Source organism: Xenopus laevis, chromosome 3L, assembly GCF_017654675.1.
Source record: "Xenopus laevis strain J_2021 chromosome 3L, Xenopus_laevis_v10.1, whole genome shotgun sequence".
Lineage (NCBI taxonomy): Eukaryota > Metazoa > Chordata > Amphibia > Anura > Pipidae > Xenopus > Xenopus laevis.
In genome coordinates this window covers 12596473-12615115 of record NC_054375.1, presented here as the reverse complement: position 1 = coordinate 12615115, position 18643 = coordinate 12596473, and the positions used below count along the sequence as shown (strand labels likewise).

Genomic DNA, 18643 nt, shown 5'->3' with positions numbered 1-18643 from the left:
CTGCCCGACGAAGGTGGCAAAAACAAGTTGCGCACCTTCTTCCTGCTATTGCCCGCAGCTGCAGGTTGTGCCGGCCCAGAAAGGAGGACGGAGGGAGGCCTCAGACAGCCAGCCCCGGGCCCCCAGTCCGACCCTGCCAGGGGGCAATGCCACTCAATCACAGCCGCCATCACGCCATTGGGAGGGCATACGAGGCCCCTTTGTTGGGATAACAGGAGGGCGGAGGGAACTTTTTTAAAAGATTAGTTTCTATCTGCCCTGATCTTTTTAAAGGACAGAATATTCAAAATTGGCTTTAAAAAAACATATACCAGTCTCCTTAACTGTTTACCCCAAATGGAGCATCCAAGTGTTGGAGAGGCTGATTGGTGCCATTTTCCCTTGGCCCCCAGGCAGGCAGTCCTAATGGTGGCCAACACGAGAGACCGCTCGTTTTGCGATGTTCACCTTGAAGGTTGGGCAATATTTGGCTGCATCCGATCATGGCCCTAGGGCCCAACGATCGGATCCTAACGAATAGCATATGGGCGGGATCGGATCGCGGGACCGCATCAGACGAATAGATGCGTGGCCGCGATCCTGGTTGAATTTTCGTCCCATCTGATCGAGAAGATCTCGCATTCGGTGAAAGCCCGTCGGGGGCCCCATACACGGTCAATTAAGCTTGCCGACCACGCCCTGTCGGCAGCTTTTTATCGGCCCGTGTATGGCCACCTTTATGAGCCTGAGTACCCGAATGGTAGAGCCCTGCAGGGTGTTGGTACCCCCAAAAAAAAGCAGGCAAACCTGTTGGTTGTAGGAAGGACTTTCAGATGCAGTGGAGGTCTGAGGGGTTTGCAGTCAAGTTCTGATCTTAGCAAGGTTTTATTCCTTTTAAAAATGTTTTTTTTTTTTCTGCCTAGCCCACTTTGATGATGTCACTGCCCGTTCCAGCAACGGCACTTCCTTGCTTTTTATGGTTCAGTGAGTCGCGGATCAGTTTGCAATCAGGCAGTTGCGGGTCAGGTAGGTAAAATGTGGGTGTGGGTGCGGGTACTCTACCGGTAAGGTGGGCCTTATATTAAAGTTAATACTTCAAGTTAACGTTTAGTACGTTATAGAACAAACATCTCGAAAGGCAACTTTTCATTAGTCTTTCATTATTTCTTCTTCTTCTGATGCTTTCCAGATATCAAAATTGGGGGCGTCCATTGACCCTCAGTAAAAAAAAAATTCTCAGTAAGCTACAATGTATTGTTATTGCTACTTTTATTTACTCCTCTTTCTATGTCAGGCCTTCTCCTATTCATATTCCGGTCTCTTAATAAATCAAATGGCATGGTGCTAGGGTAATTTTGGAACCTTAGCAACCAGATTGTGGAAAACTGTGCAAACTGGAGACTGCCTGAAATAAAAAGCTAAATGACTCTAAAACCACAAATAATTAAAAAGTGAAAACCAATATATCACTAAAGTTAACTTAAAGGGGTTGTTCACCTTGAGATAACTGTTTAGTATGATATAGAGAGGATATTCTGAGGACAATTTGCCATTGGTTTTTTACTTGTGGTTTTGAGTAATTTAGCTTTTTATTCAGCAGCTCTCCAGTTTGCAGTTTCCAATATCGCGGGTTGCTCCGGCTCCAAATTACCCTAGCAACCATTCATTTATTTGAATAAGAGACTTGGAAATATGAATAGAGAGACCTCAATACAAAGAGGAGTAATACAAAAAGAGCAATAATTTAGATTTATTTGTAGCTTTACTGAGCACTTGTTTTTAGATGGGTCAGTGACCCCCATTTGAAAAATTCTGAAGAATCAGAAAAAAAGGTTAAATGAAAAAAACAATAAAAAGTAAATAATGAAGACCAATTTGAAAAGTTGCATAGAATTCACCATTCTATAACCTACTGAATGCTGAACAACCCCTTTAATGGACAAGTGGAAAACCAGGTGATTTGCATGAACTTCCGAGGGTTATCTCAGTTCCACTTACAACTCTTAGGGGCCCCAGGCCACCAATGTTTTTAACTCTTAGGGCCCCAGGCTACCAATGTTTTTAACTCTTAGGCCCCAGGCCCCACCAATGTTTTTAACTCTTAGGGCCCCAGGCCACCAATGTTTTTAACTCTTTAGGGCCCCAGGCCACCAATGTTTTTAACTCTTAGGGCCCCAGGCCACCAATGTTTTTAACTCTTAGGCGCCCCAGGCCACCAATGTTTTAACCTAGGGCCCCAGCCACAATGTGTTGTTAACTCTTAGGGCCCCAGGCCACCAATGTTTTTAATCTTACCCCAGGCCACCAATGTTTTAACTCTTAGGGCCCCACACAATGTTTTTAATTCTTAGGGCCCCAGGCCACCAATGTTTTTAACTCTTAGTGCCCCAGGTCACCAATTGTTTTTACCTTAGGCCCCAGGCCACCAATGTTTTTAACTCAATCGCTTTAGCAGGAACCCCCCAACCCAAAAAGGACGTCTCATAACCTGGAGAAAGTGTACCCAAAAAACAAATCCAGCTTAGTCATTGGCCAATATCAAGCTCCTCATATACTAAATGTCTGGTTTATAGTGACAATAGGCTGGTGGGAAGTGGATGGGAATTCCAGTGTTAAGAAAGGGGCCTTGGGACATGAATGGAAATGCTGTTACATTGTGCCTATGGAGTAAAGCAATATTTCTAGTTCCCTCCAATCATTAGAGATCAGTATGTGTCCCTATGTTTTCAGCCCGTCATGTACATATTAATCAATTAACCCTGCAGAGATATTAACCATTCCCTTCTTCAACTAAAGCCCTGTATCAGCACCACCACCCAGTTTACCCTCACACAACCGCTCAGTCATCTTTAGTAGAACGAGGCACAGGAGCCCTCCCTCAATATTCACCATAGGGATTAAAGAAAAACACAGAGACATATTTATGGAGAAACCTGGCGTTGAGCACAGGATTTATTACAATTAATAGGCAATTTAATTTGGGCCTCCCTAACAGTGGATGATCCAGAGGAAGGAGAAAAAACCCTAGAGTGCTATGGGGTCAATCTGCACTGAAGGTAAAAATTCCTTCCTGACTCCTAGAAACGGCAGTCGGTTCTACACCCTGGATTCATGGCTAGACCCCCCGCCCCCTACCTATACACCCCCACCTCCTATTCACCCCTCACCTATTACACCCCCTCAACCTTCTCCATACACAACCCCCTACTCTTCCCTCCTTTACATAACCCCCTACCTCCCTTCTGTACACAACCCTCTACTCACCGTCCTGTACACAACCCCCTACTCCCCCTTCTGTACACACCCCCTACTCTCCCTTCTATACACAACCCCTACTCCCCTCCTATACTCAACCCCCTACTCCCCCTCCTATACTCAACCCCCTTTACTCTCCCTGCCTATACTCAACCCCCTACTCTCCCTGCTGTACACAACCCCCTACTTCTCCCTCCTGTGCATAACCCAAACTCTCACTCCTGTACATAACCCCCACTCCCCTCCTATATGCAACCCCCCACTCTTCCTCCTGTACTTAACCCTACTCTCCCTCCTATACTCAACCCCTACTCTTCCTCCTGTACACAACCCCCTACTGCTCCTCCTATACACAACCCCCTTCCTTTCCTCCTATACTCAAACCCCCTACTCTCCCTCCTGTACACAACCCCTACTCTCCCTCCTATACATAACCCCCACTCTCCCCCTGTACATCCTACTCCCTCCTGTACATAACCCCCACTCTCCCTCCTGTACACAACCCCCTACTCTCCCTCCTGTACATAACCCCTACCTCCCTCCTGTTACATAACCCCCAACTCTCCCTCCTATACACAACCCCCTACTCTCCCTCCTGACATAACCCCTACTCTCCCTCTTATACATAACCCCCACTCTCCTCCAGTACACAACCCCCTACTCTCCCTCCGTACTTAACCCCCACTCTCCCTCCTATACTCAACCCCTACTCTCCTTCCTGTACACAACCCCCTACTGTCCCTCCTATACACAACCCCCTTCCTTTCCTCCTATACTCAACCCCCTACTCTTCTTCCTGTACACAACCCCCCCCCTCCTGTACACAACCCCCCACTCTCCCTCCTGTACACAACCCCCCACTCTCCCTCCTATACACAAACCCCCTACTCTCCCTCCTGTACATAACCCCCACTCTCCTCCTGTACACAACCCACTACTCTCCCTCCTGTACATAACCAACTCTCCCTCCTATACATAACCCCCACTCTCCCTCCATACATAACCCCCTACTCTCCCTCCTGTACATAACCCCCACTCTCCCTCCTGTACATAACCCCAACTCTCCCTCCTATACACAACCCCCTAATCTCCCTCCTATACACAACCTCCTACTGTCTCTCCTGTACACAACCCCCACTCTCCCTCCTTTACGCACCCCCACTCTCCCTCCTGTACATAAACCCCTTCTCTCCCTCCTGTACACAACCCCGTACTCTCCCTCCTGTACATAACCCCCACTCTTCTTCCTGTTACACAACCCCCCACTGTCCCTCCTGTACACAACCCCCCACTCTCCCTCCTGTACACAACCCCCTCTCCCTCCTATACACAAACCCCTACTCTCCCTCCTATACACAACCCCTTACTCTCCCTCCTACACAACCCCCTACTCTCCTCCTGTACACACCCCCTACTCTCCCTCCTATACACAACCCCTACTCTCCCTCCTGTACATAACCCCTACTCTCCCTCCTATACACAACCCCTACTCTCCCTCCTATACACAACCCCCTACTCTCCCTCCTCTACAAAAACCCTACTCTCCCTCCTGTACATAACAGACAGACACACACAGACATACGCTCTCGGGATAGGTAGGTTGGAAGGAAAGGATTTAGGCCGTGGTGGTGGGGTCGGCGGCAGCAGGTGAGTCTTTGGGTGAATGCTGAAAAGAAAAAGATTTAGAAAATGTTAAGATAAGAATAAAGACAAAACACTTGTTTCTTTATGATATTAAAGGCTCGGTGTTGCTTTAAGAGCGCACTATTTGTTGGGCCTTTGGGGACTGTTTGGGTCTCTCTACACATGAAATGCCAGGGCCTTCTTATGAATCTCAGTCTGAGCCTGTGCCATTTATTCTTTTATACTCTTTGATCAGCTGGTGCCAGTCCATTACCCAGTGGCAACCCATTTCCAAAGGTGGATATCTAAGCCAGATGTCCAGCAGCCCTGTAAGAGTTACCTGCCTTCCCCTGTTATTGGCCTAGTATACAATCAACACTTTATCTGCAGACTTAGATCCCTGTCAGCAACCCTTTACACCCTAAAGGCAGCCAAACATTGGTCTATGGGGTGCGCCCTCAAAGTGATCAGCCTGCGGGCTCAACAGACAGGGTGTATGACTTCCTTTCTATTGTTCTGATTGAAAATGCTCAGAAGAGCATGAAGTAAAGGAGCTGCATTGGACAACATGAGGTATCTCTAGAAGAAGGGTAATTGTCAGTAAATTGATACATTACCCAAACCCTGCGAGCCTCTCTTCATTATGGCCTTCTTGACCCGTTTTCGGAGGGTCGGCCTTTCTACCACCGAAGGATCTTCGATGGTCACTTCCACCTCAGGAGCTTGTTCTTTAGCTGCTTCCTCTTCTTTTCCTCCTCCGGTGCAGGGAGCCTGTTGTCCAAGGGTCTCCCTGCTCTCTCTCCTCCTCCTCCGTAGGAGATTGATGTTGTCCAGGAGCTCCCTCTTCTCTCTGCTCCTCCTCTTCCGCAGCAGGGGCTTTGATGTTGTCCAGGAGCTCCCTCTTCTCTCTGCCTCTCCCCTCCGCTGCAGGAGCTTGTTTTTCTCCAGGAGCTCCCTCTTCTCTTCTCCTCCTTCTCCTCCTCCTCCGCAGCAAGAGCTTGTTCTTCTCCAGTAGCTCTGTCCTCTCTCTCCTCCGCAGCAGGAGCTTGTTCTCCAGGAAACTCCCTCTTCTCTCTTGCTCTTCCTCCTCCACTGCAGGAGCTTGTTCTTCTCCAGGAGCTCCCTCTTCTCTCTCCTCCTCCTTCTCCTCCTCCGCAGCAAGAGCTTGTTCTTCTCCAGTAGCTCTGTCCTCTTCTCTCCTCCGCAGCAGGAAGCTTGTTCTCCAGGAGCTCCCTCTTCTCGGGCTGCTCTTCCTTCCTCCGCTGCAGAGCTTGTTTCTTCTCCAGGGCTCCATCTTCTCTCTCCTCCGCAGCAGGGCTTGTTGTACTCCAGCGAGCCTCCCTCTTCTTCTCACTCCTCCACTGCATGAGCTTCCTTCCTCCTCTCCCTTACCTCAGGCTGGCAGGACTTGGCTTTTGTTCATTCACTTAGATTTGAAGGGAAATAAATGTCATTATTGTCATTATTGTAAAGTGGCAGTAAACGTAATTGATAGTATTTAGATGCAAAATACATACCCAGCAGGCCTCCTGCAGCTTCGGCTCCCTCTTCCAGAGCGTCTGGCAAAGCTGGTGAACGTTGCCATTGGATAGTCGTCTGCGCCGGTGGGTGCAGGGGAGGCACAAGGATAGGAGGCAACAGGGGAAAGAAAGGAGACAGTTATGATTATGTCTGTATATGTGCTGCTAATAGTACCTTTATACGCTGAAGGGCAGTGAGGGTGTGGGAATTCCCCATGTGATGGGGGAACTTACATTCTGCAGCCGCAGGATCTCGACATGCTGCCCCATCTCCAGTGTTCCGATGAATGCTTCCTGGGAAGGAGAGAGTCAATGTTAATAATTAGAATTATTATAGAGACACACAGTGAATAAATAACCTCTCCTGTAATAATAATAATAGTGGACACTTACAGGAGGCAGCAACTCTTCACTGTAGAGGGCGACACACTCCCTCTCGAGCACTTCCTGTAACATAAAGAAAGTAGCAGTGTTACACAAGAGCTTGGCAATCTAATATCATTTAATCTTTAATTTTATCTAGACATCTATTCTGCATTACATACCAGATAATGGATCAACACCCAGTACTCATAAATGTTGTCTCTGTGCGTCGTCCTGGGTCCGCTGAAATATCGAAGAATTAAATCCTCTTCTGAAAAGAAAAATATCCTGAGCGTTAATAAAACATTTTTCCAGCCTTATTGCCCTTGCACTTACCCCTGGGGGCAATAGCAAATGATTCCCAACATGTAATTAAAGAAGCATTTATGTTTTACTTACAGGACGACGTTCTTGCCAAGTGGACCCGGTAGTGATGTTCTGTGGGAAAAACACATTTATGTTAATTACTGAGCTAAAGGGGGAAAGGAATTCACATATAATAAACGTAGGAACTGATAAATAAAATAGGATTTTACCGTAATAAAGAGGCAAGTGGGCCTTAAAGTCGTGTGGTGTCTTCCTCCCTGAGTCCTCCAGGACGACGTACAGCGGCTGTGAAGTGAAAGGATAAGAGTGCATTAGGGACAGAATACTAAATGGCTCTAAATGCTGCTCCACAGTCAGTCTGGATTCTTGAGGAGAAATAGAGACAGAAAAGGGTTTGGGGTTTTCATGGGGCAAACATTCCAGGAATAAAAACGGAGATTTTATTTCTGAAAAAAGGAAAATAAATGAAGTGGTTGTTTTTCCTGGATGTCAGTTCTACTCCACAGAGGCAAAATGGTTGTTTATGGCAGCTCCCAACTGATGTATAAAAGGAAGCATTGCAGAACAGACAGACAGACAGACTGCTTAAGCAAGCTTATATAGAAGAGTTGAAAGGAAAACCAAGCCAGTTCAGATGAGGAGGATTTATTTTACACTTGAGGGCATTACCATGGAGAGATGTTCCTTGATCGTTATCTCCTCCATCTGGGTCGACACCTTAAAGCGACAAATGGACACAAATCAGGCAAAATGAAGTCCTCACGTTAAAGGGTTTGTTCACCTTTAAATTAAATGGTTTAGTATATATAGAGATGTGATATTCTGAGACAATTTGCACTTTGGGTGTCATTTTTTATAATTTGTGGGTTTTTTGCATTAATTAGCTTTTTATTCAGCAGCTTATTAAAACAATTATGAAGACCAATGAAAAGTTTTGCTAAGAGTTAGCCATCGTATAACATTACTAAAAGTAAAGTTAAAGGCAATTATTTCCTTCTGTATATTCCCCTTTTGTATATTTTAATGCTTTGCTGATAAGCGATTGATTGGCTCTTATAAATCCCCAATTATACAGAGTAACCGTATGGGCTCATATTGCCACAAGCCAGTTGGTGACCCCCCTCAACGTGAATTTTAGGGCAGATTTGCTGAAGAAGAAATCATGTGCTGAATCAGTTTGAATTTGCATTATTTACTTTCAGAAGATTCTCTGATGTAAAAAAAAATTGTGGCGGCACATGGCCGGGGCACCCCAAGGGGGTCTCCCTAGGAACACCTGGCTCTCTCTTACACTGTTCAGATTGAAGATGGATGTGACGGAACAATGAGAAGCCAAAAATAAACCCAGGTGTTATCAGGCAGTGTAGCAGCAAAATCAGTCCATAAAAAAGCAGAAAAAAGTCTGTAAGCATCGTATAGAAAAGAGAATAAAAGCAAGTAATGAATTTAGCGCTTAATATTTCTATATTATACAGAGGAAGGCAGAGATCTATTGACCCCTAAACTTGCACTTTGTCAGGTCCTGGTCCCTTTATTTTATTGTAGTAAAAGTTATTTGTCAAATAACCCAGGGGAATAGCACACCTAACCAGAGCCAACCAACGGACTAAAACCACGTCAAATCCCTATGGGTAAAGTCCACCTCTCTTCTTGGAACCTGCTGTTCCTCCCACTCATACTATCACCCCTTACTGTCCCCATGGCACGTGCCTCTGCTTCCCACCCCTAGTTACAGGACTGGGGGGCACCAACTATCTAATTTTTCACTAATTAAGGGATATTTGCGCAAAAAAGTCTTGGAGAGAACTTATACACCTTAACCAGAGGCCAACCAACGGACAAAACCAACTGTTCATCCCCTATGGGTAAAGGCACCTCTCTTCTTGGGACCTTGCTGTAGGTCCCCCACTCATTTACTATCACCCCCTTACTGTCCCCATGCACGTGCCTCTGCCTTCCCACCCCTTAGTTTACAAGACTGGCGCGGCACCAAAAACTTATCTAATTTGTTCACTATTTAAGGGATATTGGCCAAAAAAAGTCCTTGGAGGAGAATATACAACTTAAACCCAGAGCCAAGCCAACGGACAAAACCAACTGTTCAAATCCCTATGGGGGTAAAGTCACCTCTCTTCTATGCGGACCTGCTGGTATGTCCCCCACTCATTTACTATCACCCCCTATCCCATGACACGTGCCTCTGCTTCCCCACCTAGTTCCAGACTTTGGATAAGGGGAACATGTATTTAGCTACAAGTTGGTACATAGAGCAAGCTGCTGGGGGCAGATACCAGGGGGCAGAAGGCGGCCAAATCTCTTAAGGAGCCTGTCAGTACTGGAACACAAAATAAGCAGCTATATGGTGCGGTACAGGGGTCCCCAAATGTTCCTTCATTTAATAAATGTGACATTTTTGCTGACAGTCTGTATAACTGAACCAAATCCTGGTCTGTGTTTCCCAACCAGCACTAAGATTTAAAGGCTCCTCCCAAGCACTTTTAGGGAAAAAACCTTCAAAATTCACTAAAATCAGTGGGAGGCGCCAACATCCCACTAGACTGGGGGGAAAAAACATGCCCAAATTCCTGCCTCTTTTTGCCCCTAAAATAAAGTTTTTGACAAGAAGTCTCTCAAGAGGAAAGTCCACTTACCTCTCACCACAGTGGCCAAACCAACGGGACTGAACCAACTGTCACATCCCCAGGGTGAAGTCACCTCTGTTCCCTGCTCTTATAAGGGGAAGTATCCCCTTTTGATGAGTGAGGTTTATATGGCATTTTTATTTTCTAATTAGAGTCAGTAACATACACAGCCTATATTAAGTACACTTGGTTTGCTTTGTATTGTGTGGGCCTATTGAGTCTGTTGGATCCATTCATTCACTCAGCCAGGGTTCCAATCCAGTGCTGCTTGCTGTTGTTCATAGCCACACAAATTTATATATACATATATCCAGCACCCGCTAGCGCGCTTATCCTCTTTGTCTATTAAACTCCACCAAGTCCAACTATAATTTAGCCTTTGGGTTCTATAGTCGGCTGACCGTTCAATCCACGGTGGCCCTGGTGCTCTGTGGCCCCGACCCTACACTTATGATTTCAAAGTTAATCCTGCCGCACACAGGCCATCTTGACACTCATTTACAGGTATAAAATTATTGGATTGGCTTAGCCGTATTCGTGGTTCTGACTCGGGGGGCTGCTTGCCCCAAGTTCTGTCGCCCTTTAAGGGACAACAATTTCACCAAAAAAAAAGTGTTTTGCAGCGCACTCCGAAGCTTTACAGATCTCTCAATTCGCATCGGTTTAGAAAAAAACATCACATCTTTATTATTTCTTTTGGTTAAAAATCAGCATCCAAGGTTCTAACGCATTTCGCAACAACGTACTTGTCAGAGACCTCAGTATCCATTATACCACCTGCTGTCTTATACCAGGAGGCAAAACCCCTCCCAAGGAAACTTGCCATATCAATTACATAGGCAAAAGTTTCCGCACACCAGAGTGCTTTTAAAATCCAAATCTTTTATTGATCCATAGTAATGGGCACACAGCACGTCTAGCTTGGCACGCGTTTCGGGCACAGACGGCCTTAATCATTAGCATGTCCGTTATTTATTGAAAAATTAAGAGTTTTTTATTTTAAAGGCCACTCCGGTGAGCAGAAACGTTTGTCTTTTCTTCTTCCTATTCCAGTGAGGCGTGGGACGCCAAGAGAATCAGCTCCCAGAGGACAGATCCATGGGCCGCCTGTATTGCAAAAGAAAGGGCTAGCGGTAGTCAGAGCGCGTATTTTTTATTTCTATTTTCTCTTCTATCAATTAACATGCATAGATCAATACATTGAAAAAAATGGTTAAAAAACAATCAGACTTCTAGTAATGTGATATGCGTGCCGGCCCATACCTGCTGGACCCGGTTCGGCCGACCCCGCACCCTTACCGACCCCAATCCTCAACTTCAACTCGGCTTTATATCCCTGCGCCTGCTCACCCCGCCCCTTTTTGTGACATCATCAGCGGGTTGGCCGTCTATAAAAGGGAAGTCAGAAGTCAGGCTGGGTGGGCGCGGAAGAAAAACCCCGACCCGCACATCACTACACTACTTCATATTAGTTAACATGTATCATTAAATTCACAAGTTGCAAGTTCATAAGTTACAAATTGTTACTAAAATTTCCTGTTGTTAAAGCAATCATGTTTCTTTTCATTTGAAGTTTTCTAAAAAAGAACCACACTCTCAGGGAGTACTGATCATATAGATAGCTTTTAATTGCAGGTTTACGACTAACGTATTTGCCCAACGAGTGCCTTTCTCAACGTGCTTAACATAGTATTAAACGAGCCCTTATTATCTATGTACTGGCGGGAAAAACAGCATTCATCAACTATGACGTTTGAGAACCTAAGCGACTTCTTATTGAATACAATCAATTAAGTACATAAATAGTGGTAAACCAGCCTCACAGTTAAGTGTAAATACCAAACTCTAGCTTATATATTTAATGGTCGTTTAACTACAGCATGGGATGATGTAGTTCAGCAACAGCATGGGATGTAGAATAATTTAGATGCCATAAGGTATATAACTTAAGAGTTGCCAGTATGGAGCTTAATAAGCTGCTGTAGAAGCATCAATAGTTTTATTGGGGTGTTGTATATATAGGGAATTGAGTAGGAGCTGGGACAAACGAAAATGTGGTACTGGTATGTGGTTGTTGCATTTGCGTAGTTTAAGCAGAGTGAGGGGAGGCTTCTCGAAAGAAGTGCGTTTTAGAAGATTTCTTCAAAGCAGAAAAAGTTGGAGAAAGTCGGACAGACCATGGGAGAGGAGTTCCAGAGGAGGGGTGCAGCCCTTGCAAAGTCTTGAATGTGAGCATGTGAGGAGGTAATTGAGAGAGAGTTGTGTAAGCAGTGTCATAGAGGAGAGTAGTTAAGTGCGTGGGGTGAGTATATAGAGATGAGTTCAGAGATTGTAGGGTGGGTTTAGAGTTATGAAGTGCTTTGAAGTCAGGGTCATGGGGTGGGGGTAATTTGAATTTGATTCTGAAGGGGTAGCGATGCCAGTTGCGAGGGACTGGAGGAGGAAGATGGTTGATCTACAGTGTCAAATGCAGCTGAAGAGGATCAAGTAGTATAGTGCTGGAAATGATTGTGGCTTAGAGGTTAAAAGGTCATTAGTTAGTCGAGTCAGTGCAGTTTCAGTGGAGTGTTGTGGCTTAAAACCAGATTGATGATTGGGGTCCAGCAGGTTATTGTCACGAGAGGAATGAGTGTTTAGTCGGTTGTAGATAGCCGCTCAAGTAGTTTATGTATCCCACCTATTCTTTATAATAAAGTGTAGAATATTGTGTGTTTAAAATGTATGCGAGAATTCAAATGTCAACGTCAGGGTTGCCAGGCTGGTAGTTTAAAATTAGACCTGGCAACCCTGCATTGAGGGAAGAATAATGTATGATGGAAGAGTACTGTATAAGGGGAAAGTACTGTATGAGGGGAGAGTACTTTTATGAGGAAAGAGTACTGTATGAGGGTAGAGTATTGTATGAGGGAAGAGTACAGATGAGGGGAGAGTGCAGTACGAGGGGAGAGTACTGTGTATTAAAGTGTAGGATATTGTGTGTTTACTGTGTGTGCGAGAATTCAAATGCCAACGCCAGGGTTTCTGGTGGTTTATAATTAGACCTGTCAAGCCTGCCCGACGCTTTGAGGGGAGAGTAATATATAATGGAAGAGTACAGATGAGGAGAGAGTACTGTATGAGGGGAGAGTATTGTATGAGGGGAGAGTATTGTATGAGGGGAGAGTATTGTATGAGGGGAGAGTAAGGTTTGAGGGCAGAGTACTTGACCCCCTTAAGCTAATGCAGCATGAAGAGGAATCCCACAAACAAAAATTTGTCGCCCTTTATGGAAAGCAATCAGGCGAGAGCAAAAGGGGGTTAGAGATAAGGCTGCCGAGAGAGAGAGAGAAGTGGGTACTTATGGCCTCCCACTGAGAGGGCATTGCTGTCAGGGCTCACCGTTCCTCTACAACGCCGCGTCCAAGATGACGGCACCCATAGCCACCACGTGGACATCAGCCTAGTGACGCCGGTGTGCAGATGCGTGACACGTGTCTGGTGCCAAAATTCAAATTAGAAGGACACCAAGGTCACGGGTTCAATGCCCGATTGTAGGATTTGGCTACTTCATTCCTGGCTATTTCTATTTTCCTGTGATTGCTGATTATTGATTTTCTGTTTTGATTATTGCCACCAGCCTTTTGAACTATTGCCTGTATCTTGACTACGTTATCTTGATCCCTTCTGTACCGCCGATCTTGGACTTTAACCAGAAGTTTCCGCCTAGGTCCGGACTTCCCCCGCTGAAGCCGATAGGCCCCCGTGACAATTGCACCTTTCACAGCAATGACCTTGGGTGCCGCTGGCCAGGCTTGGGTGTACAGAACGTTCAAGCAAGAGATGGGTTAGAATTATCTTCGTTATCTTATTATTCTTTGTCAAATGTATTCTATTTATAAAACGTTAAGGAAATCAATGAATTGTATATGGAGAGATTGAGACAGATACATTGAGAGAGAGATCATATGAGATGCATAGATAGAAGTAGACTGGTGAATGGTGGATACAGACAGATAGAGAGAGGGAGATAAAAAGATAGATCCTGTAGTAGGAGGTCCAGTTTTGTTCAGCCCCCCCCCCCTTTAGTTCATAACAAAGTTCCAGATGTAGGAAATATCAATGTCTATCAGCCATGGTTTCAAACATTAGACCCCAAATTCCACCCTAACGAACCATCATAGTGTTTTGTATCCTGGGCATTCTTCCCAAATCTCACACTAACTGGCCCCCCGATGGCCTTCAAGATGATGTTTCAGGGTATCTAGGACATCAAATAGACACTTGACCCACATTTTCCCTAATTGGCCTTCATGATGGTCTTTCAGAGGTATCTACGATATAAGAAATCATCAGCTATTAAGCCATAGGGGCAAATTTACTAAAGGGCAAAGTGCTAATGCTGCGAGAAATTCACCAGCGTGACGTTCATTTTGGCACTTCGCCAATTTACTAATGGGGCACCGGCATAATTAGGCGATGGACTCTAGCGCAACTTCGCACTCTAACGGCAGGTGTGTTTTCGCTCTGGCGAAAGAGCGTTACTACGCGAATTCACTGAGTTTATGTTTTACTGAACGTTAACTCTATCACCAGACTTGCCTTCGCCACCTCAGACCAGGCGAAGTGCAATAGAGTAGATAGGACTTGGTCCCAAAAAAGTTGAAATGTTTAATAAGTCCCAAAAACATTGGCGTCTTTTCCTTTTTACAGGGTGATAGGCTAAAAGAGATTGTACATTTTTTTTTTTGGTACCCTCCTTTCCCCCTATATTTCCTTACCAGGTCCGGGACTGAGATTCACAATAGGCCCTGGCATTCCAAGTACACAGAGGCCCAAGCAGCCCCCCATCAGCCCACTAAATAGTCACTGTCTATGGCAACTTACAGCAGCCCCTCTGGCATTTGCCAGAACCAACAGATAGTCAGTCCGGGCCTTACATATGGCACATAAACCTATACTGTGGGCTCAGGTGTAGGGCCATATAAAACTTTATTTTATTTTTTAAGTTCCCTGGCTTCTGTAGTGTTAATGTATTTGCCTGCAACATATACGTCCACTTGAAATTTAACTTCCCGCCATATGCAAATTATCTAACGCTAGTGCAACTTCGCTATGCCTGCCGTAGAAACAGCGCAACTTCGTAAGTGTTTGCGCAGGTGGCAACGAAACTTCGCAACTTGGTGAATTATTGTTGTCTGTGTGAAGTTGCGCCTGGCGAAGTGTGGCGAAGGCGATGAAGCCGTCGCTAGCCAATTTTCGCCCGTAGTGATTTTCCCCATAAGTACGTAGAATATCTAGGACATCAGATAACTTCAACCCCAAATCTCACTGAAATGGCCTTTCAAGGTGGCTTTTCAGGGGTAACTAGGTCAGTAACGCTTACCTAATTACCCTAACTGGTTTACATTTTTGTCTTTCAGGGTATGTAGGACAGAAAATAGACATCCACCAAAAGGCTTAAGCTACTTGGCCTTCAAGATGATCTTTCAGTGATATTTACGAAAAAAGACACCCAACATCTTATCCTGGCCTTCAAACTTGGCATTCAGGGGTTCTTAGGAGAACAAATATGCTTTCTCCCCAAATCTCACCCTAGCTACCCCTCAGGCTTTCATCTGTCACTGCCCCCAAGGGTGTCAAGCCTACAGTCTGGGAACCTCAGATAAGAACCCAACACAACCTTGCCACACACACACCATCGGAAACCACAACGCGTCTCTGAGCAACGTTTGCACGGATAGAAGACTAAAAGCTCATTAGAATCTCTCGGCAGAATAATTATTTCCACGTTATTGCGTGTGATTATTGAATGGGAGTCCATAGAGCAGACTGACGAGGATTCACTTCTATCAGCAAAGACACGTTTTCTCCTCCACAATAAATGGGTTTGTTTGTCAACTGTAACACACTGGGCACGAGGGACTATAATTTATCTGCCTTTTACCCCAATGGAGCATCCAAGTGTTGGAGAGCTGATTGGTGCCATTTTCCCTGTGCTCCCAGGCAGGGCAGTCCTAAGAGTCTGAGTACCCCAGGGTAGAGCCCTGCAGGGTGTTGGGTACCCCCCAAAAAACAGCGAACCTGTAGGATGTAGGAAGGACTTTCAGATGCAGGTTGGGGGTCTGAGGGTTTGCAGGTCAAGTTGTGGATCTTATCAAGTTTTATTCCTTTAAAAGTTTTTAAAAATGTTTTTTTTTCTTCTGCCTAGCCCACTAATGATGACATCACTTCTGGTTTCCAGCAACGGCACTTCCTGCTTTATGGTGGTCAGCTTTTCGTGGATCAGTTTGCAGATCAGGCAGTTGCGGGTCAGGTAGGTAAAAATGTGGGTGCGGGTTACAGGTCTTGGTATTAAAAATTGTTTCCACGAGGACTCTTCCCCAGGGTTGGGCCACCATATAAAGTTGTGGTTCACCTTTGAGTTAACTTTTAGTATTTTATAGAATGGGCGATTCTAAGCAACTTTTGGTCTTCGTTATTTATTTTCATCGTTTTTTTTTAATATTTGCCTTCTTCTGACTTTTCCAGATTTCAAATGGGGGTCATTGACTCCATCTAAAACCAATGCTCAGTAAGGCTACAAATTATTGTTATTCCTACTTTTTATTGCTCATCTTTCTATTTAGGCCTCTGCCTTTCATATTGCAGTCTCTTATTCAGGTCAATTCATGGTTGCTAGGGTAATTTGAACCCTAGCAACCAGATATTGGAAACTGCAAACTGGAGAACTGCTGAATAAAAAGCTAAATAACTCAAAAACCACGAATAATAAAAAATGGAAACCAAAATATCATACTAAAGGTTAACTTAAAGGGGTTGTTCACCTTTGAGTTTAACTTTTATTTGTTTAGGTAAATTTTATTGAACATAAGCAAATTTATACATCACATTCAGTAGGATATACGTATGAGCTTGACAACAATATTCCATTACAGGAGACAATAATGATCCAGTTCTAGCTAATATCTACTTATGTCTGGTCACACTATACTTTACCCTGACAGAGTTTATTTTACAAATAATCACAGCTCCAGTACCTCTGCGGGGGGTATTTCCTTAGCCAGGGGTCCCATATCCTATGGAACTTATCCAGACAGCCCTTATATTTGGCGAACATGAACTCTGTGTTGGCCAGATTAGACACCTCAGTTATCCAATGTGCTACTACTGGCGGGGCCTCCGCTTTCCAGTTAAGGGTAATGATTCTACGCACTTGAAATAGAGCTTTACTTAGGAATAGAGCCCCTTGAGAGTCCACAATAGTATCTGACTGTATATTTAATACGCATAGTTTAGGGTCATTTAGGTTATCCCTCCCCGTTACTTCCTCTAGGATCTCCAGTGTCTCGCTCCAGTTTGCCTGAAGCTTGGGGCAACTTCAAAGGGTATGTAGTAGATCCCCCACTGCTTGTTTGCATCTAAGACATTGTGGTGAGAGATTGGGGAACATTAGTCCGCTCCTCATGTAGTAGGCCCTATGTAGGAGGTACAGCTGTAATATTCTGTGCCTAGGAATGAAGGACACTTGAGACGGGGCTTTAAGCGCAGCGACCACTGCGTATCAGTAAGGACTCCAAGATCCCTTTCCCATTGCTCTCTGCATTTTAAGGCTTTATCCTTGTGTCGGTACTTACAGATCAGTTTGTACACCCTTGAACTTATGCCGTGTCTTTTCTGTATTTATAGTGCAATGACTGGGTGCCCAGCTATTTCCCGGGGCTTCTCTTTGTACCACTTTGTTAGCTTTAACCTGAGCCTCATATAGAATAACCAATGGGATGAGGGGATGGCCCTCCCAGCTCAAGTTCGGAGAATGCAAGGGGTTTGTCATGTCGCCATACATCACCTATTGTGCGTACCCCTTTGTCTAACCAACCTTCTGGGGGCTTTAGCTCCACCACTCCGCCCAGGTTGGCGTTTCCCCCATGGGGTAGACGGGTAAACATTTGAAATTCCCATTAGATGGGTAATCTTGGATAAGATCCACTTGACATTCCCTAAAATGGGGTTGAGGTTAGTCCTGTTAGCTTTGACAGGCACCATGAGGAGTGCTTGGATAGGGGACAGGTTTTTGGGAATTAATGTACTCCAGACCTTATACAGGGCTCTATGGGCAATCCATCAACACCTTCAGCTTTCCCATTAGGGAAAGAATCAATGGCCTCTTGCACCTCAATTAGGGATATACTTGACTCCAGGTACTCGCGATACTCAGGAATTAGTTGGGGAAGCTGCCCTGAGTTAAGGAATGCTTCTACCCCTGGCATATCTGCGGGGGCTAGGGTGGAGGAGTACAGCTTAGAGTAGAAGCCCTTTAGAATATTTTGTATTTCCAACGCATCTGCCGTTGGATTCCCATTTGCGTCTTTTAGGAGAGTGATAGCAGGGGGTGTTGAGTATTGTCTGGACAAATGGGCTAGCATTTTCCCTGCTTTTTCTCCGTGCTTGTGAATATCTACTTTGGAGAAAAGGTACTGTTGCTTTGCCTTTTCAGTAATATAGTCTGCAACCGCCTCTTGCGCTGATTTCAGTTCCTCAAATCCTTGATTTGTGGGATGTATTGCGACTTGTGTTTCTATCCTAATTACTTCTGTTCTAGCTGTTGTTGCCTAATGGCGTATTGACCCTTGTAGGCATTGATTTCTACATGAAAGAACTCACGGAGATGCCCTTTCAGTGCCTCCCACCCATTGAAGTCGTCGTCTGAATCCTCAATGGCCCCTAAAAGGTCGGTATTGGTTTCTTCTACTCTATCCTGATTTTTAAGTAGGTGCAACCAGAGAGGATTAAGAGACCATCTGGGTCTGCTTTGCTGGGGCTTTAGCCTCAATTCTAATTCCAATGGGGCAATGTCTGAGATGCCTCTCGGCAGGTATTTAATACTCTTCACCAATGTGAGCGCTCTTTGGTTCAGAAAGGCATGATCTATTCGTGACAGGACCATATGTGAGGTGG

At 45.1% G+C, this 18643-nt stretch overlaps 1 protein-coding gene and 1 long non-coding RNA gene across 8 annotated transcripts in view; one reads left to right on the top strand and one right to left on the bottom strand.

The window, feature by feature from the left end:
• The window catches only part of LOC121400994 (WD repeat-containing protein 91-like), a 1149255-nt gene that overhangs the window by 573324 nt on the left and 557288 nt on the right, over positions 1 to 18643 (bottom strand). The gene's annotated exons all lie outside the window — the stretch shown is intronic.
• LOC121401056 lies at positions 13501 to 15188 on the top strand. Its single transcript, XR_005966084.1, has 2 exons — positions 13501 to 13532; positions 15109 to 15188. It is a non-coding gene; the product is annotated as an uncharacterized LOC121401056 (long non-coding RNA).